A 6,406-nucleotide genomic window follows, 5' to 3' on the forward strand; every position below is an offset into this window, starting at 1 on the left:
CAACTGAAAGTTTTATGGCTTGTTTTTAGGCTAAGTAAAAATGAGCATGAAACTGCATAGTATTTTCTGGTGTTGCCCAGAATCCTCTATTAGGTTATTTATACTAAGCCGTTGGTACCCGTGAATTTTCATCAAGCAAACTGGAAAACAAATGAGACACTTTTGATTCTCCAGGAGGAAAAATAATGAAGTGCTACAGCTAAAATGGCTGACATTAAATAAGAACAACTACAGAAACAAAACACAAAAACAAAACTCTCTGAGGACTTGGTAAACAACCATGTCAAAACGGCTGCATGCAAACGACCACTTTAAAACATCTCTCTCTGAAACACACATTTAATGATTGCAACGTAATTCTGCCAGTGTATTATTTAAACACTAAGAAGAGCACTTAAATATAACTATTTATTTTGTTTTAAAGATATAAGCTATTTCATTTGTAATTGTTTCTTTTATAATAACAGTTCTAGCTATAAATAACTTTGGAATTCCCTTTACCTCTTTGTGTCTCAATTTTCTTAGCCGTAAGTTAGGAACAATAATATTGTCTATTTCATGGGTTGAAAAATTAGGTGATCATATGTGTGAAAGTACCTTGTATCTTGCTCAGGCACAAAGCAGGTACTAAATGTTAGTATCTCTTTGAATATAAGTACTTATTAAACTGTGTATTTAAGTCTATTATTGCCACAGAGACAGAGTTTTGTGGCCAACAGGACCAGTGTGGATGCTGAACACACATGGTACTGAAAACAGAGGCCTGGACATGTGACAAAACAGCATAGAATGTCAATGTTACAATCTCAGTGCTGAGTATATGGCTATTCACTGCACATTTTCTTTCAACTTTTCTGAATGTTTAAAGTTGTTCTAATAGGGGCTTCCCTGGCGGCGCAGTGGTTGAGAGTCCGCCTGCCGATGCAGGGGACACAGGTTCGTGCCCCGGTCCGGGAAGATCCCACATGCCGCGGAGCGGCTGGGCCCGTGAGCCATGGCCCCTGAGCCTGCACGTCCGGAGCCTGTTGCTCCGCAACGGAAGAGGCCACAACAGTGAGAGGCCCGTGTACCACAAAAAAAAAAAAAAAAAAAAAATTGTTCTAATAAAATGTTGGGAGACAAAGTTAAAAATAGGATCTGGTGGCCCCTCTGCGCTGTCATGGCCATGAGCAGCCTCAGAGGAGTAAATGGAGATGAACTGTCCAGATGTAAAAAAGCATTAAATGGGCACCAGGGAGGTAGAAATGGAGGTACCGGGAGCGTTGAGGAAGGTAGAGGAAGCAGCTCTTTCCTGATGGGTGGACATGGGGCAGGAACCCCAGGTCACAGAGGGTCTTTCTCCTGCAGCCAGGAAAGTTTGCATCACTTGGAACATCAATGTAGGACTTCTCCCGCCAGACAAGGCGTGATCATTTCCAGTTCTGCTTCCAGCCTGCCTGGGGCAACAGCATTACAAGCAATGACTCTGCTTTCAAAATGGAAAATTTCCATCCCAGGATTTCAACAGGCACTTCTGCAGTTCGGGAAAGGCACCGCCCTCCTCAAGAGTTGAATTAAATTGGAAAATTTCAGAACTGCTGTAAAAGTGAGTCTCAAATGTCCTGAACATAGTATATACATAACTACTAAGTATCGTGTGGGTGATTCATTGGAACTCTACTGCCTTGTTTCGCTTTAACGGATCACTCAGGACATTGCTTAGGAGAATGGTGCAGTATTTATGCCGAACACAGAGTAGAGGATTACTATCATAGTAGCGGTTCACAATTAACTGAGTTATGGTTCCCCTAAAATTTAGTCAAATGAGAGGATACATGTATATCTTAACTCTGGACGAAGGTTTAAATATTTTAAATATTATTAAAGCCAATAAACATCTGTCAAGCACGTATGAAGAAGTACAGCAAACACTCCTTTTTCTATAATGCATCAACTGTGTAATTTCAGGGAAGTGTCATATTCAAACCTTTGCAGGCACCATCTCTTCGCCTGTACTTCTCTGTAAGAACCATTGGGTGGATGTCTTCACAGTCATCCAAGTATCAGATCAGGGGAAAAGTTGAGACTCCATTCAGCTGGCTAGGAGTTGTTATTATTCTCCAGTTGTATTGTCTGAGTGATACAATTTTAAATAGTTTTTAAAGTGAAAATGCCAGTGGTTTGGAAGGATGTAAACTGAAAAGTAAAGTGCATCTCCATACAACATCCCCAGTCTCGCTTCCCAGAGTTTACCCTGATAACAGATTTTTGCATACACTTCTAGAGAATTTTTACACATATGCAAGTGCATATGTGACCCAGATGTTGGCTGTCTACCTCGTCTGTATGGCTTGACTCTCTTTTGGTCCCAGGCCATGCTTGACACAAGACTCAGCCCCTGGTCAAGGGACATTTACAAGAAACCCAATCATACCAAATATATTTGATGTATAAAGTATTATTAAAGATTGATGGGGGGCTTCCCTGGTGGTGCAGTGGTTGAAAATCTGCCTGCCATTGCAGGGGACATGGGTTCGATCCCTGGTCCAGGATGATCCCACATGCCATGGAGCAACTAAGCCTGTGTGCAACAACTACTGAGCCTGCGCTCTAGAGCCCACGAGCCACAACTACTGAGCCCACGAGCTACAACTACTGAAGCCCACACTCCTAGAGCCCGTGCTCCACAACAAGAGAAGCCACCGCAACGAGAAGCCTGCACAGCACAAGGAAGAGTAGCCCCTGCTCGTCGCAACTAGAGAAAGATCTCGTGCAGCAACGAAGACCCAACGCAGCCGAAAATAAATAAGTAAACTTTAAAAAAAAAAAAAAAAGATTGATGGGGTTGAGGAGAAGGGTCACATTGCCTGGGATCAGCCTCTGCCTCTTGAACAAAACAAAACTATGTTCGGCATGCCTCTCCTCCATGGTATTGCCAGCCCATACTGGGCATTCTCCTCTTTGGCCCGTTCACTGTATCCTGCCAACACACACACCCATACACACACAGACACACACACACTCACACACACACAGTCTCAGCAATTCCCATCATGCCTGTTCCAAGGCCTCTGCATCCCCATCCCAACCCTTACCTTCTCCCAGCCACCCCAGCTGAGTTGTAAGGATGCACTACATTTTATTTAACCAGTCGCTTTTTGATGGACATTTAGGTTGCTTCTAGTTTTCTTTTGCTGTATTCAACAATGTGGTAATTAATATTCTTAAAGATACATCTTTGAATACTTATGAGTTTGTTGTAAACTCTTAGAAGTACAGTGTCTGGGTCAAGAACACGTGCCTTCACAATTTGGATATATTTTGACAAACTGCTCTTTAAAATATGACATGAATGTACATTCCCATAATGCCTGGGATCACCTGTTTCCCACACCTTGGCCAACACTGGATGTTACTAAACTTTATAATCTTTACCAATCTAATAGCAAAAAATAGTACCTTATTATCTTTTTTTTTTTTTTAGTTTTTAAAAGGAAGATTTATTCAACAAGTTTCACTTAGCGCAATACACCTAAAAGGAAAATCACAATACAATGAAAAGATTTAAATCAAGACCTCAGAATTTCATACAAACACCAAGACCAAAATCCTAAAGTATTGGTATTGCGTCTCAAATTTTCCCCATTAACTTAAAAAAAAGCTTAAACTTACGTGCCATAGAGGTTATTAAATGAAACTAGAATTAACAAACATGCTAAATGTTTCACTTTTAATTGTAGACACAGCTCCTATATTGAGTTTCACAAAAAAGCATGTCTTTCAACAATGCATCCCAACAGTGCCCAATGTAATGTGGTGTAAACACCATTTAACATAATTCAACTGCTTTAACCTAAATACACCTACTGCTTCAGTACATCCTACAATATAACTAACTTGAGAAAAGCTGAAAATTATTTAACAGTAACAGATTACTCAACCTAGTTACATCCTAAATGAATGTTTGCGTTCAAAATTACTGAAACTTAAGTCTTTAAAACAATCCTGATTTCCACTTAGAGTAAGCATAAACCACAAGTTTGTATTGCAAAACTGTTAGAACTTAAGTTTTGTTTTTCTTTTAAAAAATGTTGACCAAGAGTCAGTGATCAGGATCAATTACATTCCCCAACCACCACTCATACTGGACATGCTAGACATCCCTCCCATTCCGTTCACTCCCACAGATGCTCGGCTTCCACTACCGTAGTAGCTGTTCACTGTTCCTTGGCCGCCTATGCAATGTTTGATTGAAAATCACTGGAGTTTTCCTGTAAAACTTGGTCATATCCACTCATGCTGCTCTGGCCACCATAGCCGCCTCCGTAACCACCACTCAGCTGCTGGCTGGCTGGGCTGCCATAACTGGACTGGTTTGACAAACCCATGCCTCCTAGCATTGGCTACCGTAAGCACCACCGCTTGCTCCTGCTGTAGAATTCAAGAAGAGTTCTACATATCTGTGCTGCATATTTGCTTTGTCTTTTGACATAGCTGCCACAGCATCTTCATGAGCTGCAAACTCGACATCTGCTTCACCAGTTACTCTGCCATCGGGACCAATTTCAGTATGTACTCTCACAGGGTTGAGTGGTGAAAAGAAATTATAAATGTCATTCTCAGTAGCTCTGTAAGGTAATCCCCGCATGTGTACACAGTGTCCTGTTGCGCTCTGGAAAGCAGAGCCGCCATCCCCGTATCTGTGATCTGACATTCCTGAAAAACAAGAATTGAGGTCTCTTCCAAATCTATCTGACTCAAATCCATGGCCATCATTATAGACATATAATCATCATAGCCTCCCTAACCTCCACCGTGAGCACCATGCCGCATCCTTTCAAAGCCAGCTCCTCCTCCAATGCCGTTATGCCGTCTGCCAGCCCCAGGTCTGTCATAGGGACCTGGCCGCTGCATGGCCATAAGTTTTCGTGGTGGATCATAGTGAGTTCTAACTTCAGCTCGACTGCTCTTAAAGATTTCGATATACCTGTGCCCTATTCTTTCCTTGTGTTTTTTTAGAGCCTTTTCAGCTATTTCCTGTGAAGTAAACTGCACGAAGGCCTCCTCCGTACTCCTCCCCTGGAAGTCCACCGGCAATGTTATCCCATTTGGCACGATTTCCAACCCTGAGAAGAACTGAACAATTTCTTCCTTGCTACGTCCAAAGGGGAGTCCTCTAAGCCGTACAAAGCCATCATTGGCCGTGTCAGGACTATGTGGACCAGTATGCTTCAACACCCAATCCATTTCAACGTTGCTTGACTTGGATACTTCAACATATCTGCGTCCCATACTTTCTCTGTCTTTTTTCAGGGCCAATTTGACTTCATCTTCTGATTCAAGTTCAAGAAAAGCCTCGCCGCTCGGTTTGCCTTCTCTGGTATAGATGAAACGAACACGTTGAGCCCCATTTTGAATTTTGCAGTCAGAAAAAAACCGCTGCACTTCGTCGGCCGAGCAAGACCAAGGCAAGCCCTGGACCTTCACCACGAGTCCCTCGCCACCTTCGGTGCCCAACATCATCGTCTCTTAGGGGGTCCTGGCGTCGAAACAGCCTGCAAGACGGGGATGAGGGTCAGACCTGCACACACAACTTTGGTGCGGGTGAGAAGAAATCCCTTATTATCTTTTTAATCTGTACTTCTATAATGATGAGTGGGATTAAGCATCTTTTCATTTATTTATTTGCCATTGTATTTTTTTTTCCTGTAGATGTCCTCTAGGGGTTGATACCAACAAATCCATCTCTTCTTGAAGTGATCTTTTTCCTTTGCTTCCAGGACACTTCTCTCCGGCACCTCTTTCTTGTTCCTTTGCTGACTCCTGCTTGTTTAGCTACCTCTGGAATGTTGCTGTCCTCCAGGGTTCCAGCCTCATCCTGCTTCCTTTTCATTGTACACGCTCTCCGCCTGTGATTTCATCTACTCATCCAGGAATAGTTACCTTTTATTGACCATTTCTTATGTTCTAGACATGCTACTAGGCATTCTAAATGCTTATTATAACTCTATGAGGTCGGCGTTATCATCCCCAAGTTTACAGATGAGGAAACGGAGGTCACAGATTAACTTGCTTAAGATCACACGTACCACCTGTAAATAATGGAGCTGGGATTTAATTCCAGAGCCGTTCCTTTCTAGCGCACAAGCTCTTTCTATCACTCACTTGCCGTGTCCTCATTTATCATCTATAGGTAGAGCATCCCAAATCTATATTCCCACTTCAAGCCTCTCTCCTGGTCTCCAAATCCAATTCCTCAGTAGAAATCTCTACCTCGACATCTGCAGGAACCTTAGAGACAACATGCTTCCCCATGAACCTGCCCCTCCAGTGATTCCTTTTGTGGTTAGTGGGGCCTTCCAGCCTCCCAGACTCAGCTGATCAATCATCACCAAGTCCCATAGAAACAGCTCAGACATCTGAACTT

The 6,406-nt window shown here is 42.7% G+C and overlaps 1 pseudogene; it reads right to left on the reverse strand.

The window, feature by feature from the left end:
• Positions 1–3,439: 3,439 nt before the first annotated feature.
• LOC137219206 (heterogeneous nuclear ribonucleoprotein H-like) lies at positions 3,440–5,554 on the reverse strand (annotated as a pseudogene).
• Between the last annotated feature and the right edge of the window lie 852 nt (positions 5,555–6,406).

The sequence above is a fragment of the Pseudorca crassidens genome, chromosome 2, assembly GCF_039906515.1.
Source record: "Pseudorca crassidens isolate mPseCra1 chromosome 2, mPseCra1.hap1, whole genome shotgun sequence".
NCBI classification, from domain to species: Eukaryota; Metazoa; Chordata; class Mammalia; order Artiodactyla; family Delphinidae; genus Pseudorca; species Pseudorca crassidens.